Here is a 17585-nt window from a genome sequence, read left to right on the forward strand (position 1 = left end):
GTGTGGGGTCTATGTGAGGGAAGGTAAAGTCCCAAAGATAGCAGTTGTGGGTGTAGGTAGATGTGGGTTGGGGCTGGTACAGTGTAGAATACTAAGACATGAAAAGCTCAAGGATTTTCGACATGTCCGCATGGTTGTTAGCGCTGATATCTTTAGGGGAGGAAATGTGATTTCTCATCTGTTTCTGTTGCAATCCATCAATTGTATGTCTTTTGCAACTTGTAATCCAGCAGAGTATTGGCTTTGTCTCCCTTAACATAATATTTGTGGTCGCTGTATATCAGTTTCCGATGCTGCATCTATAATTTATAGCTGCTCCAATTCCCCAAGGACACCGCGCAACTTTTAATAGACTTTAGGTGAGCCCCATATACTGGGCATCAAGCTGGGAGAGGTGAGCTTTCAAGTCCACCTTTTTGGCTTTGGCCAATTTAGTGAAGGTGGACGTGTGCTGTATTAGTTTCCCCTGCAATACCCCCTTGGCCACGTCCCACAGAGTTGCACAAGATACATCACCAGTGTCATTATCTTTAAAATGATTCCAAGAGCTTCCTGTATCAAGTCCCTCAGGGCTAGATCCCTAAAAAGGGATTTCGTTGATGTATCATGTAGGGACCAAATGTTGGAGAAGAGTGCCTGTGTTGAGCATTAGGAACACCAGGCGTCATCAGACAAAGTCTGGGTACCAATGGTAGCTGATCAGATGTGTGACTGAAGGGACTCAGAAACTAGGAAGACGTAGATCAGTGTGTTGTCTTGTGCACATTGGATTAGAACAACAAGTTAATTCCCTTCGGTAATGCCTTATCTGGTAGAGCCTATCTAGCCGCAGATTCCTTACTTTAGAATATTCCTGAGGCATCAGACTGGATCTGAAAACATTTCGTGAGCAGTGCATGTCAGTAGGAGGCATGGTTTGGCTCCGTGTGCCATCATCCGTGCCGAAAGTGAATTGTGTGGTACCTATCCAAACGCCACCCCATTGTGATGACGTCAGTTTCTCTTTGTGACTTTCCACGCCAGAAATATGGAGCCATGTAGAATATCAACTAGCGGTGCATCAAACTAAGGCCCTTGAAAGGGGAACAGCCCTTCACTCTGAATCTGTTCACAGAGCAGGAAAGAAGGGTCCGTGGAATCGGCAGCTAGACAGAGTCTTTACCAGATAAGGTGTTACCAAAGGTAAGTAACTTGTTAATGTGATGGAGACTTTTAGCCACAGATTCCTAACCTTAGAATGGATACTCAAGCAATAAATCCAGGAGGTGGGGCTGCGACATGAATTTTTCAAGAAAGACCTGCAGCACCAAACGGGCAAAATGCCCATCTCGATGGACCTGACAGAAAGGCAGTAGTGCTTTGTAAACAAGTGTAGGGAAGCCCACGTGGCTGCCCGACAGATATCCAGGACGGGTACTCGGCAAGCTAATGCAGTGGTCGCAGCCTTGGCTCTAGTAGAATGAGCTTGCAAACTTTCAGGAGGTTGCTTTTTGGTCAATGCGAAGGAGATTTTGATGCAGGCCACTATCCGTCGTCAGATGAACAGTTTCTGCATCGCCTTTCCATTTTTAGCTCTGACGTACCACACAAAGAGTTGATCGTCCACCCGGAATTCTTTTGTGAGGTCAAGTTAGAACGACAATGCTTTTTTTGAGACTGGGCTACATGAAAGGAAGTGACCACCTTCCGTAGGTAGGCTGCTTCAGTCGGAAGAACCAGCTTCTTTGGGTAGATGTTAAGGTAGGGAGGCTAAAATGACTAAGCCTGTAACTCACTGACTCTCCGGGCAGAGGTTACTGCCACTAGAAAGGACATTTTGATAGTAAGGAGCCTGACAGAGCAGTTGTGTAACAGCTCATAAGAAGCGCACATTAGCAGTAAAGGACTAAATTGAGGTCCAACAGAGGCATAATTAAGGATGAAGATGGGAACATGTGTTAGGAGACCTTTCAAAAACCTATGTATAATAGGGGGCTTGAACAGGAGTGTCTGATTTAGCAACCGCAGAAATGCAGAGATGGCTGAAAGATTACCTTTTAACATGCCCAAACCAGAGCCCTGATGGGCTAGAGTAAGAATAAACACAAGAATCTGAGAAAGGGGTGTGGTTAGGGGTCATCTTGTTTATCTGTACATCATGGCACAAACTTGCTCCAACGGCAGGTTTATACCATCTTGGTAAGGGACTCCTGGTTGACAATATAGCATTGTAGACTTCGATCGGAAGGCCGAAAGCGGTCAAATGTTGCCGCTCAATCTCCATGCATGATGGGGAATCGTTGTCAGGTTCAGGACAGAACACTGCCCTATTGCTGCGATGGTAGATCATCCCGAAGAGGCAGCCTGGTCGGAGGATCCATGCTCATGCTCAACAGTTCAGGATATCAGACTCTGTGTCCAATCCAGAGCACCAGGGTGACTTGGGCATGGTCATTCCTGATCTTCTTGAGAACCCTGGGCAGGAATGGTATTAGTGGAAAGGCATATAGGAGGCCTGAGCTCCACACAAGACTTAAAGTGTCTCAGAGAGAGAGCCACCTAGTAATCTTCAGCGTGCAAAACTACTGACATTCTGTTCACCTTCGAGAAAGCGCATTCAACCAAGGCTCTTCCCATTCTTGATGAGACCTTGCTCCACCTCAGGAAAGAGACACTATTTGTGATCTGCTAGGCATCTACGGATGAGTTTGTCTGCCCTGGTGCTTAGAGAGCCCACAAGGTGTTTAACCATGAGGGATATGCCCAGACGTTCCAGTCATAACGGAGACGCAGAGCCTCTTTCAAAGGGTCCACAACCCCACCTGCACGGTTTGTTGCAATACCACGTGGCGGTGGTGTTGTCTGTAAACACCTGAACCAACTTTCCCATGACTGAAGGAAAAAAAGGCCTTCAATGCCAGTCGAAACACTCAGACCTCCGACAGATTCATGTGGGGTCCAGATTCCCCTGATCTTCACCGCTCATAGATGGTAGCCCCAGCCCAGAGGTGATGCATCTGTCACCACCAGCTCTGAGTGGGAAAGGAAGAGGGATTTGTCACTGACCCAATCGCTGCCTAATAGCCAACACGGCAGGTATTTGCGATTCTCTCCAAGATCTGGACCATGTCAGCGAGATTCCCCAGATGCTGTACCCACTAGAACTTCAGGGACCTCATATGCCAACGGGCATGTGTCACAAGAAGGAAGCAGGAGGCCATGAGGCCCAAAAGCCTCAGAATCAGTCTCACCAAAATCCAGGATAGAGGCTGAAACATCGGCATGATAGCCTGAATTTCCCGAACTCCCTGCTCAGGAGGATAGGCCCAAAACTGCACTGTGTCCAGAACAGCTCAGATGAAAGGGAGCATCTGAGAGGGAGTTAGGTGTGACTTTGGCATGTTGATAGTAAACCCTAGCGAGTGCAGACGGTTCACCGTAGTCTGAAGGGGGAGAGGACTGCCTGGGGGTGAGCCCGTCTTCAACAGCCAATCATCAAAGTAGGAAAAAAATGGAGTCCCTGACATCTGTAAAGGAGTGATGGTAAGGCAGAAGGGGAGCATGACAAACAAAGTATTCTTGAGCTACGATGAACTGCAGGGCCTGTCAGCAGGCATGATGGGGATGTGAAAATAAGCAACCTGTAAGTACAGCGATACCATCCAGTCTCCTGAGTCGATGGCAGACAGAGATTGAGAAGGCACAGGTCTATATTAGGACAAAGTCCTACGATCTTCTTCGGCACCAGAAGCTAGTGGAGTGGCAATCACTACCTTCTTCTGATGCCAGCACCTTCACTATAGCTCCCTTCGCCAAGAGAGCTAACACTTCCTGATGAAGCAAGAAGAGGTTGTCCTCTGTCAGCTTGTCGTAAGTACTCAGATGTGAGTCCCTTGCTCATTGCACCATCAGGATTCAAGCAAGCCGGGCCGAAGACGGCTGTAATGCCAGAAACCGGTCCCCGGAAGCTTGTTTCCTTCCCAGTGTAAGAATTGGCTTTTTTAGTCTGGTCTGCCCTGTTCCCATGATGCACTGGGCCAGGGACAGACTAATTTGCATACAGCCAGGTTCTGAAACTGGGATGGTGCAATGAGCTAAAAAACGGTGCTGGATCTAGCCCTGATCTCTTGACTGAGTGAGAGTACTCTGCTTAATTCAGAGACTCTGTCCATCACCACCCCTTGTTGTAAATAATTTTGTCCACCCTAAGCGTGGAAGGGTATACTCAGATGTGAGTCCCTTGCTCATTGCACCATCAGGATTCAAGCAAGCCGGGCCGAAGACGGCTGTAATGCCAGAAACCGGTCCCCGGAAGCTTGTTTCCTTCCCAGTGTAAGAATTGGCTTTTGTAGTCTGGTCTGCCCTGTTCCCATGATGCACTGGGCCAGGGACAGACTAATTTGCATACAGCCAGGTTCTGAAACCGGGATGGTGCAATGAGCTAAAAAACGGTGCTGGATCTAGCCCGGATCTCTTGACTGGGTGAGAGTACTCTGCTTAACCACTTGGATGCTAAGCCTATTTGTTGATTCCCATTGACTTTCCATTGAAATCAATGGAAACTCCATGACGAGTTACCCTTGTCATTAGCACTGAAGGGGTTAATTCAGAGACTCTGTCCATCACCACCCCTTGTTGTAAATATTGTCGTAAGTAGGTAGCATGGGTGGGAGGGTGGTCACAAAGGGAAGGGATGAGCTGCAAAACCCAACAGTCGGATATTATGGCCTTCAAGTGGTGCAGGTGATGGTGTATCCTGCCACCTACTGGATGCCCATGATGATCGGAGGGCATACTAAAGGGGTTTGCAGACTGCTGATGGGGTATTGAACTGGGTTATGTGGTCTGTTGGACTCGCATCCTCTACCACGTGGTCTGTGAGACCTGTGTCCTCGGCCACAAAAAAAACAGGATTGCTGGCTGGGCATGTAAAGGTTAGAAGGAGAGGGGTTGGCCTAATGGCTAAGGCGCTCGACCTCGGAAACTTGGTTCGAGTCTCGGTAACGACGCCAAAACCCCCCTGTGATTCTGGGCAAATCACTTAATCTCCCCGTGCCTAAAAATGAAAGTGTGTCCTCATGTAACGTAACTGGTGCTATGTAAAGCGCTTTGATAACGGATTCGGTTCGGTTCTAGTTCGCGCTATATAAAATTCTGCAAAAAAAAAAAAAAAAAAGAAGCCCCTTCAGTGGTGAAGAAAATTACATATTTATATGTATTCGTGCCCCCACGCGCTACCCTCTCACCATCTGCCATGTTGAATAAAAACCCCTGCATTACTTCACATTCAGAGGCCTTATTTCTCTGTCACCAGGCCCCTACATGCCAGACCCTGAAAAAGGCACACGTTACATTTCTCTGCAGCACATTAGATATTTTTTTGAGCAGTCACGGAGAAGAGGCCCAGCCCGGGGTGTCTTAACAGTGTCAAACAAGGGTCGACCTGATAAAGCTGCATTCCCGCCCGAGCAGGAGGCGAGCAGAAGCCCCTCTGCAGAGATAAGGCCCAGTTTTGCAGTCGGCTCTCAGAGATAAGTGGGGCCCATGTCAAGGGAAACCTCCAAGACAGTTACACAAGGGGTGGACAGGAAGGGCCAAACCAACTGCTAGTATGAAGCAGCAACACTTCTACAGATGAGAGCAATCTGCATGCTGCCCCGAGCTAGAGATAAGACCAGACATGCTAGTCACTCTGACACCCAGGGCCCTCCCTGGCCAACAGAAAGGAAACAGCCCTCATGGAGAAGTCTGATAAAGTTACGCAAACAGGCATTGCGAGTTTTAGCTGACCTTGCTGCCCCCTCTATGCACCCACCCACCTATGACTCATTACAGTGAACGCCTACATGCTCATATCTTTTTCTTTCCTTCTGCTTGGAGGGCTCCTCCCTATGTATGCAAAGAATGTATAAATATTGTACTCTGTGAATAAAGCTCAGAACTCTCCTGTGCCCGCTTGGCGCTGGAGCTCTCCCTTAACTCGAGTTAATGCAATAAAGCCCATTGACTCTAATACCACGGACTCTGCTCCTCATTTATGCTTGACCCTTTTGATATTTATTTATAGAAATTATGATAGTGTAAATAATTTATTTACGACATAATCTGGCGCCCGAATAGGGACGCATCCCCTTCCCCACGCGCCGGCGATGTAGGTCCGGCCCCTGCCCCCTTCTACAGCCTAGACGGACTTCAAGTGTACACGCCAGCGGGACTTCCCGCCAACTCCCTCAGGCCCACGGAGGAGGCGGACTGCGACCAGACATCCACACGAGGCGGTGAGGAAGATTGCGGAGCATTCTGACCCAGAGCCCAACCCGTGAGAGAGCCGAGTCCGAGGTCTTCAGAGGTCCGCCATTCCTGCGCAAGCGTCAAGCGTCCGATGACCAGGTCTTCAAGTTCTGCTTCCCGGTGAGTACCACTGAGAACGCATAAAGACGGGTTCATTTAATGAACACGGTAAAGACGTGTCTCCTTCACGAGACCGGTATGGTTGTACTGTATTCCAGTACATAAGTATATGTTGTATATGTTTTGAGTTTGAAATTGTTTTAGTTAGGTTCCAGCATGCCGTTGTTTTCAAAATTGCATAAAATAGGCACTAAAAAGGGAATATTAGAAGAGGCAGTTAATGTCCCGCCAAGAGATACTCCCGGCCATTTTATGTATAACAAACATGGCATCAGCGCTATTCTCTATTTAGACCTCTGGGTAGATTACACAAAGGATCTAGAGACGGTGCATAGATGGCCTGCGACCGGCACATGGGATTCAGAATGTATTATGAGAGTAGAGGAACAACTATGGAAAAGGAAGTCGAGGCCCTCGCAGAAAGAGGCCATTGAATTATGGCGCAAAGAGGCTAATAGGAGGGCCCTGAAAGAACTTAACAAAGCCGAGAAAAGCAGGCAAATGTCAGAACAGGCAAAAGAAAAAGAGTTACTAGAAGAGGGTGAACAGGTTCGAGTGGAACAAATGGATAGGGAAAGAAATGCTCTTGTTGCTGGTATCTACCCTGTACTCTCAGAGGAGATTGCAGAGGAAGTTCCCCAAAATGTACCCCTTAAAATTAAACCGACGGCACCAGAGGCGTTCCTTTCCGCCTACCTAGCAGAGCCACCCCCAGCCTACATAGACTCACCATTTCCCCCGCCCCCACCAGAGGCCGCGCCCCAGCCAGTCCAGGACCAACAACAGGTTTCTGGGGGTGCGGAAGGGGGGGGGGGATAAGGAAATAAAGGATGACGTTGAACTCCCTAGATGTATATATGATTTACAGCCAGGTATTACTGGTCCAATGCGCGCCATATCAATACGAGTAAGGCAAGCCATCGCAGAGCTAGATGGACTGCCTGATATGAATACACATTTAGATGCCTTGTATGAGTTCATCAGAACAGGACGGAACCATGAATGCGTAGCTCAAGCTATGGAAAATAGAAAAGTAAAAGCTAAGAACAACATCCTCCGTTTTATTGTCAACTGTCTGATCAGGGAACGTGATGAGTGTGATGGGGACGTGGAGGTTAGTTTAATAGAGTGGAGCGACAGCATCAATGACGGTAAACATGATAAGGTAGCGCAGACAGAAGCAATGACGAATAAGATTAAAAAGAAAATACTAGCAATACGTAACGTCGAGAAGGAAGGCAGGGATAGTGTGTCAGAGGAAGGGGATAATAACGAGACTCCAGACAAAATAAATTTTCTGGGCATAGCACGGCACTGTAATGGCGCCAAACACCATCGACCTCAGAAAACAAGGGTTAACAAGGAAACAAACATCTCTCCTGAGGATTTGTTCCAAACAACTGAAAAAGCCCTAGACCATTGGATGGACGACGAGCCACCCCTCACGCCACATGAGAGGGAGTTGGCTCGGTCGGCCACCCAGTGGGTGTCCCAACATCATGTATATAATCCCGACATAGTGGCCCAGATGTTCCTGAGCCTCCCACCACTCGAACAACGCCTGGCCAGCATCTATATGGTCCAACACTTGATCACGTTGTATGAGAGCCAATATCACCACCCTGGCAAATTATATAAAATACTGGAAAAGGTAATACTAGACAGATGGATGGAACAGGGCCCAGAACTGATTAACACCATTTTAGACTTGCGTCTCCAATATGAGCAATTCCTGTCCGCCTCAATGACACCAGACCCTCGCCCCAGAGGAGAGTACCCTCTGCGAGAGGTCCACCCCATAAGAAAAATAGATGGCACTGTCCAGCGGGTATATGTCTATACCCCTCTCACCAAGCTAGAAATACTGGAAATGAAGAGGTTGTTACCTTCCCATGATAAAGACCGGGGGGGGGGGGGGTTTCACAGAGAAATAAAAGATATACTCCGCATAGGAGACTATACTTACCCTGATATCCTAAGGTTACTAAAGGTCTTGTTACCAGCAGGCATTTACGAGAAACTTAAAGAGAAAGACTGGGATGTGAGAGATAAAATGTTGAAGTGGGCAGAGTTGCAAGCTGAAGATGCAGGTAGGGCCCCGGGGGATGGCCTTGGTCAAAAAATTAAGGGGCTCCCCGAACTCCTTATACAAATTTTACCAAGACTATTGACGACTAAAAAGGAAGACTGGGATGCAATTTCAGCCTGTAAACAGAAACCAGAGGAAGACACGAGCGATTACTACACTAGGTTGGAAAAATGCTTCGCTGTCAACAGTGGTTTAAAACACAGTAGTGAGGCCTATCCCCACCTTTTTGACACCAAACTGGTAGATAACGCCCTTCCTCAGATTAGGAAAAGAGTGCTGAAGGTTGAGAGCACTTGGCAAGCAAATAGCCCCTCACAAATGTTACAGATGTTGCAATACCACCAAAATAGAATAAGGGAAGAGCAAGAACAAGAAAAGAAGCGCATGAAGGATACAAAAATGAAGGTGCTAGTTGCCCAAACAGTACCTGCAAACACGAACAAGAATGGTACCGCACCCACTAAAGGGACCTGCAATTATTGTAAACAACAGGGTCACTTTGTAAGGGAATGCCCCGTCCTAAAGCACAATATAGCCACAGGTAAAACAAAGGAACGGCCCTATACACCCAGACAGTACAACACTCAACAGACACAAGTCCCCACCCCGCCGCAGGTCCAGACGCCCGCTGCCGCTGCACCTCAAATGTATCAGTACACGCAGTCAGACTACCCAGAATACCAATCTTTTTCATGAAACAGCCTCGAGAGGGAAGATTGCTTGCCCCTTATCCCAGTTCCTGTGGACCAAGAGGGTCCTTATGTACATGCTCGTTTGCTGGGGCAAGATAGAAAGTTTCTGATTGACACAGGGGCAAGCAGGACTACCATCAGTCATGACGAGGTCCCAGGGGCACCTCTCTCGGGCTCACAGAATATATCTCTGGGATTTTCTGGAAAGCCAATTGTCAACAAAGTATCAGAACAAGTCTCTTTAGGGGTGGGTCCACTGACACGCACCACAGACCTACTACTCACTAAGACATGTCCAGAAAATGTACTAGGTATAAAGACCCTAAAAGAACTGGGAGCAGTTATCTGTTGCTCACCAGAAGGAGTAAGACTGTTTTTGCGTGATTTCAAAGGGCATTTCACGGTTAGAGATTTTGATCCCAGACTTCAGGATGTCCCACAGTATCTATGGGCACAAGGTTCGACTGACGTAGGTTACATGGATATAACACCACACGAGGTCACTCTTTAGGAAGGAGTAGTCCTACCCCGAATACGACAGTACAGGATTCCACCTGAGGCTGAAACAGCCTTATTAAAAATAATTCAAGAACTCATTGAACAGGGGGTGGTGGTGGAGACAGACTCGAATGTGTGTAACTCCCCCGTCCTCCCTGTTCTTAAACGCACAGACCCTCAAGCACCCCCAGTTTACAGACTAGTAGTTGACCTTCGAGAACTGAACAAATGTGTGGTCCCACAATACCCAGTGGTCCCAGACATTTCCTCATTATTTACTGCCATTGATTCTGAGGCAACATTTTTCACGGTCATTGACCTGAAGAATGCATTCTTCAGCATTCCAATACATCCTGACAGTCAATATCTTTTTGGATTCAGTTTAAAAGGACGCAGCTTTAAATTTACAAGAGCTCCCCAAGGCTTTACAGAAAGCCCAAGTGTTTACAGTCAGGCATTAAAGAGACAACTTGACAGTATTTGTATGCCTACTAACACAGCATTAATACAGTACGTGGATGACATTCTCATCACAGCAAGATCAGAAACTGACTGTGAAGAGGCTTCCCTCACGGTCCTTCATTTTCTGGCAGACAAGGGGCACAAGGTGTCCCCTTCGAAGTTACAGTTCTGTGAACAGCAAGTGGCTTACTTAGGGCACTTGCTGTCCAAGGAGGGTAGGCAGCTGACACAAGAACAAATTAAATTGATTTCCAAAATTTCACAACCCAAAACACAGAAAGAAGTACGTGCATTCATTGGCCTTACTTCCTATTGCAGACAATGGATTCCCCAGTATGCCCACATAGTCAAGCCACTCATACAATTGACTACATTGGAGGCAGCCACCTCTAACGTCCTCCCTTGGACATCAGAGCACACCTTAGCATTTGAGGAACTAAAACGGGCATTATGTAAAGCGCCAGTTTTAGCCACTCCTGATTACAAGAAACACTTCACCCTGTTCGTGACAGAGCGGGATGGAACAGCACTATCTGTCCTCACACAAGACCAAGCAGGGAAACACAAGCCATGTGCTTATTTTTCTAGTACACTGGACCCTGTAGCACAGGCTCTGCCAGCATGCTTGAAATCTGTTGCGGCCACAGCTTTGGCCATAAGACAAAGTGACTCGATAGTGCTGGGACACTCCCTGACAGTACAAGTACCACACGCAGTGGAAGTTCTCCTGAATAGGACACAGACACAACACCTGACTGTAGCAAGATTGACAGGATACGAGCTGACACTATTTCAACCCCACATAGAGATTAGAAGATGTAACATACTCAACCCTGCCACTCGTTTACCCTCAAGCACAGATGACACCACACCCCATGACTGTGTGGAAGTAATAAATGTAGTGACGAAGCCAAGACAAGACTTGACAGATGTTGCACTCCCAGACCCTGACATAACGTTTTATGTAGATGGATCATGCATGAGAACAGGGGCAGGAGAATTAGTGGCAGCATACGCCGTAACTACGGACCATGAGATCATAGAGACACAAAGAATAGATATCCTGTCAGCACAAGCAGCAGAGCTCATTGCTTTGACGCAAGCCTGTAAACGAGCAAAACAGTTAAGGGTTAACATCTACACTGATTCACAATATGCGTTTGGGGTAGTTCATGACTTTGGGGTACTATGGAGGGAGAGAGGTTTTCTGACCTCACACGGGGCCAAGATACAGCATGGCCCTCTCATACAGGCCTTGTTAGAAGCAATACACCTACCTACAGCCATAGCGATCCTGAAATGCAAAGCACACACCAAGGCCACAGATGTAATTTCCCAAGGTAATGACCTGGCAGACCAAACTGCTAAACAGACAGCTCAGACTCCAATTGACATAACAAACTCACAGGTATTACCACTGACAAGGACTATGACAGTCAGGGATCCCTCCAAAGATGTACAAGATATACAGACCCATGCCACTCCAGATGAAATAAAGAAATGGATTGAACAAGGAGGGGTCCAGACTGACCAGGGTTGGATGACTAAAAACAAAAAGACATGGATCCTCCCAGACTCTATGGTACAGGTGATAATAGAGACAGCACATAGCCCGGCACACTTGGGAGAGAAGGGAATGTTGGATGGCCTGCAGAATATCTGGTTTAACAAACACTTGCGAGCGGCAGCAAAGCTGAAAGTGAAGACTTGCATGATTTGTTGCCAATTCAACCCTGGAAAAGGCATCTCAGTGGAACAGGGTGGATTTCATCCCCCTGATCACCCTTTTGAGGTTCTCCAAATGGATTATATTCAAATGGACAGATGTAGAGGTCACAAGTACGTCCTGGTAGTGGTGTGTGCCCTAACCAGATGGACAGAAGCTTACCCAGTCCCAGATTATACTGCAGTTACAACAGCCAAACAGTTAGTGAGGGAGTTCTTCCCTAGATACGGGTTGCCACGTGTCATTTACTCAGACAATGGCCAGCCCTTCTCCTCTGAGCTCATGAAACAGGTGTCCCTTCTGTTGGGATATACCTGGAAGTTCCATTGTGTAAGGCATCCCCAAGCAGCAGGTCTAGTAGAGAGACATAACCAGACCCTCAAAACAAAATTAGCTAAAGTCTGTGCAGAAAAGGGCGTGGATTGGATGGTAGCCTTACCGGTTGCCCTCTTTTACATGCGCATGGTAGCTCATTCTAGAACCGGCCTATCCCCATATGAGGTGGTCTTTGGAAGACCACCGAATATGTGGGGTACACCAATACCTAAAAGAATAACTGATGTTGACAGTACTATGCTGACAGATTACCTGGCTTCCTTGATGTCTGCACTACTCTCTTGCCGTTCGCAGGTTGCCGCTGCCTTCCCTGACAACACCCAGGTCGAGGACCATGCCATAGCCCCAGGGGACTGGGTGCTGATAAGGAATTTCGACCGGACGAGCCCTCTGGACCCCAGGTGGAAGGCACCAAAATTAGTCCTGCTGACGACGAGGACGGCCATCAAAGTCGAGGGAAGAAAGGGGTGGCTGCATGCCAGTCACTGTAAAAAATACTTTGGGACTACCGGAACATTTGCTAAAAACAAAGACAGTACAGACTTTGAGCCCCCCTTTCTGGAAAAGACTCCCCAGCAAGAGTACACTTCCAAACTGAGATCTAGAAGGTCAGTCGACGTTTGATTGTCTAAGTCCACCCGGTGGTGAAGCGGTTGAACATGATGTCTGACTTGAATAAACTAGTGAACAGTAAAGAAAAAAGGACTAATATGAGAAAGAAATACTGCAAGCTATTACACAGCAGATGTATAGTGTCTCTGATTATTGTACTTTTTATGAGCATTGTGGTAATAAGTATTGGCTGGCTCTTACATGTTCTCTATCCACCTGCTGTCTCACAGAACGCCACCATAGTACACTCACATGTTGAGCTCCCAGTACACTTAGAGAACAGAAGAAATGAATTTAAGAACAATACTTTCGCCACCCTTTTACAACAGCATCAACTGGCCATAAACACATCCAACTGCTGGGGTGTGCGGTCTTCTTCCCCATACAGTTGCCAAAGGCATGCCTTTCATCACTCTCCCTTTTTCTTATGAAGGCTCTTGTACCGGTTGGTGGGAAACAAACAAAGCTTCCTATATGGCCAATACGGATACAAAAGAGCAGTCTCAGCTCAGATATCACCTATACATTTTATGTTGGCAAGGTGAAAAGAACAGGGCATGTGGTACCCCACTAGAGCAGGAAGCCTATGCTGACCACGGTAACAGATCTAATAAGGTATATTATCAGTATATGGACAGGAGAAAAATATCCGTTTCACCTGTTTTTGTGGCATCAACGAAAGCCCCTTTTTGTGTCCAAAGTAAAGGAAAGATATGTATGGGTGATAGCATCTGCAATCACACAGTCAATTTGAATGGAACAAACAATACACGGCTTATAGCCGCACAGGGCACCTACTTCATATGTGGGGATAAAGGTTATACATGGCTCCCACAGGGCTGGTCCGGCACTTGTTACATTGCTTTTCTCCTTCCCCCCACCTACACTGCCCCTGCGGACTATCATGAAATTGAGCCTCTGACTGTCTATAACAGACGGCGAAGGGGGGTCATAGATACAGAAGCTACAGCAGGGCAGGAGGCGGGAGACTTCTTTGCCGGAGTCATTCCATTTTGGGGTCCCATGGTAAACAGCAGGAACATCCGCCACCTCACACGAGTGGTGCAAAACACGATAGATGCAACAGCAGGTGCCCTCTCTAATCTCACAGCCGAGGTGGTCGCGGATAGACTCATGACCCTGCAAAATCGCATTGTTTTAGACATCGTTCTGGCTGACCGTGGTGGTGTATGCAGATTGATCTCCACGAGTTGTTGTGTGTTTATTCCAAATAACGCACCTACGGTATACCAAGCCATTGCCAAGCTACACAAGATGTCAAGTCAGCTAGACATGGATAAAGGAGAATGGTCCTTAAGCAGCTGGTTGTGGGGATTAGTATCAACATGGGGATGGAAAGTGTTGACTGTAGTAGGATCAATACTGTTTATCATCTTCAGTTGTTGCCTCTGCATCCAATGCGGCCCGGCCATCTGCGGTCTGTGCGCCACTGCCTGCATTCCCCGTCCACATGTGCAGAGCAGAAAAAATGAAAAGATCATGTTGCAAGAACACATTAACGGCCTGATGAAAATAGAGGTGTATTAAAGGGGTGCGCTTGGGGACAAGGAGGGAATGAAGAAAATTACATATTTATATGTATTCGTGCCCCCACGCGCTACCCTCTCACCATCTGCCATGTTGAAGAAAAACCCCTGCATTACTTCACATTCAGAGGCCTTATTTCTCTGTCACCAGGCCCCTCCATGCCAGACCCTGAAAAAGGCACACGTTACATTTCTCTGCAGCACATTAGATTTTTTTTTGAGCAGTCACGGAGAAGAGGCCCAGCCCGGGGTGTCTTAACAGTGTCAAACAAGGGTCGACCTGATAAAGCTGCATTCCGGCCCGAGCAGGAGGCGAGCAGAAGCCCCTCTGCAGAGATAAGGCCCAGTTTTGCTGTCGGCTCTCAAAGATAAGTGGGGCCCATGTCAAGGGAAACCTCCAAGACAGTTACACAAGGGGTGGACAGGAAGGGCCAAACCAACTGCTAGTATGAAGCAGCAACACTTCTACAGATGAGAGCAATCTGCATGCTGCCTCGAGCTAGAGATAAGACCAGACATGCTAGTCACTCTGACACCCAGGGCCCTCCCTGGCCAACAGAAAGGAAACAGCCCTCATGGAGAAGTCTGATAAAGTTACGCAAACAGGCATTGCGAGTTTTAGCTGACCTTGCTGCCCCCTCTATGCACCCACCCACCTATGACTCATTACAGTGAACGCCTACATGCTCATATCTTTTTCTTTCCTTCTGCTTGGAGGGCTCCTCCCTATGTATGCAAAGAATGTATAAATATTGTACTCTGTGAATAAAGCTCAGAACTCTCCTGTGCCCGCTTGGCGCTGGAGCTCTCCCTTAACTCGAGTTAATGCAATAAAGCCCATTGACTCTAATACCACAGACTCTGCTCCTCATTTATGCTTGACCCTTTTGATATTTATTTATTTATAGAAATTATGATAGTGTAAATAATTTATTTACGACAGTGGCCACGAAAGGGGCGGAAGATGGACTGGGGTTGGAGTGGGGCCATGGAAAGGCCGTAGCTCTGCTTTACTTAAAGCACTTGAATGCAGACTCCGCCTTCCCTCCAAACACCCAGGACCTATCAAAGGGCATATTCATGGTTGAGGCTTGGGCATCCCTTGAAAAAACAGTGGTTCTCAGCCAGGCCTGGCGTCTAAGGGCCACCGACGAAGAAACGCACTGCCCAACCAGTCGGTCATATCCAGTTCCCATCGGATGGCAAACTCCTCCAAGACCTTGGGCAGCACTTGCGCCAACCAAGTCCCAAAAGGTGTGGAAGTATCGGACCAGGAGGAGAACGGTATTCACTGACCACAGTGTCAGGCTGGTGGAAGAAAACATCCTCTTCACAAAGGTATCCAGCCTTTTTGTATTCCCGGTCCGGTGGAGTGGAAGGGAATGCAGTTGAACTTTGAAAGTGGCGGCCCAGACCACCAAGCTCTCCGGGGTGGGGTGCTGGGTGAGGAAGCTGTGGTTTCCTGGGACAGGCGATGGCAGTGGGAAATTGTCCTATGCACAGGAGCCCCTGTGCAGGGCTTGGACCAGGCTCAGAGATGGACATCAGTAAGGGCTTCATTGAGTGGAAGTAATGGTTCGGAAGGGGCAAGACCTGGCTATAGCACCTCTGTCAAAACGTTCATCTTGACTGCCACCGAGGGTAGTGTAAAATCTATGACCTCAGCCACCCTCACCACCAGAGTAAATGAGGCATCTTCCTCCATAGCCACGGTAGGGGAGAGACCAGGCTAGAGTCTGAGGAGGTGACCACTGGCATCCACCAGATCCTGTCCTCGGGGTCCTCTAACCAGTATCCATAAGGGTCAGCAGACCCTTATCATATGTCTCCCAATCCAAGCCCATGATAGGAATAAGGCACTGGTTCTGTCATGGAGAGTCTGCACCTGGTTGGCACCGGCATCATACAATGCCCTTCCGGCTCTTTATCCGAGTTGGGGATGACAATAGGGATGGTGCCGCCATGGGATTTCGGTGGTGCCAAGGGTGTTGGCACTGGAGCCGGAGACAGTCAAGGTGGCTCGACCAACACTGGCCCGGATCCACTCATGGATCCAAAGGACCCGACAGACGTTGGGGGTGATCTCACCGGTGAAAGGCCAGTATGGATCCCTACCTAGCCCGTGGGGCCCGTAGGTGCTCCAGTTGGAACAGGCAGCCTAAATAGGAGGTGCATGGCCTAAAAAACACATTACTGATGGAGGTCGCTCTGGATCCCAGTAACTCTGGGAGGCAGAGACGGTCAAGGCACAGGCTCCAAAACACATAACAGAGCTAGGCATCGAGTGCCAACGCTCCCTGTCTCATTAGATGACTTTGACGGATGTGGCAAAGTCGAAGACCTCTGTGACTTCTTGCAATTGTGGAACTTACTCAATGACCTTAACTGCAACAACGAGCACTTGCAGTGGCTCTGCAACCGATCCAGAGGCCTTCCTTCTGACGAAATTGTGAGAGTTGCGGCACTGCACAGCAAGAAGTTTGAGGGTTGTGGCATTCCACATCCGGGTGTAGAGCCCCTGCCCACCATTGTAAGCAATGCCGGCCCGGGCTTCCTCAAAGTTTGCAGCCCTTTGAGCCACTGTCTCCCAGAGGCTTACCCACAAACACTGTCCTGGCGAGCAGCATCGCCTGTCAAGCGGACGAGTACGGCTCGTCTCACCAAGGCCATTGTCATAGGATCCGGCCCATGGCCCGTGAGAGAATTCAAGGTATGAAAGTCGCCATGTGATCAGCCTCCCCCAAGATCCACCCACAGAGGCGCACCCCATTCAGCAGTGTCTGGCATGGTCAAGATCCGCCGGGCCTCTGCTATCAATTTTAGTAGATACACAGTGTCCTCCCAACTAAAGAGGAGATGGAATGGATGGCCTAATTCTAAGAGATTTCCTTATTCTGAAGAGGTCTGTGATGGGGCTGAAGGATCTGCGCTTTTAAAGGATCAGGGCTGAGAGATCCAGGTAAAGCATGGGTCTGTGGCAACGGAACTGCACTGGCACTCTGAAGAGAATATCCTCCTTAATTCAGAAGTCATGGACACATGTTAGGATATCCAGGGGGGATACCTATCCCAGGCCCCAGGTGCCCCACACTGTAGGTTCTGTCAAACCATATAGGGTCCTCCGCGTTGGGGTCCATAATATGGCAAAAGAGGGCCTGTACATAACCAGCAACACCCAGCCCCTCTACTACTAGTGGCACCCCACATATGCCAATGTTATTTCCATGGGAGCG

At 48.2% G+C, this 17585-nt stretch overlaps 1 protein-coding gene across 2 annotated transcripts in view; it reads right to left on the reverse strand.

Moving 5' to 3' along the window:
* LOC144781810 (putative palmitoyltransferase ZDHHC24) overlaps window positions 1-17585 on the reverse strand; it is a 154395-nt gene that overhangs the window by 85972 nt on the left and 50838 nt on the right. The gene's annotated exons all lie outside the window — the stretch shown is intronic.

Source organism: Lissotriton helveticus, chromosome 9 (genome assembly GCF_964261635.1).
Source record: "Lissotriton helveticus chromosome 9, aLisHel1.1, whole genome shotgun sequence".
Taxonomy (NCBI): Eukaryota; Metazoa; Chordata; class Amphibia; order Caudata; family Salamandridae; genus Lissotriton; species Lissotriton helveticus.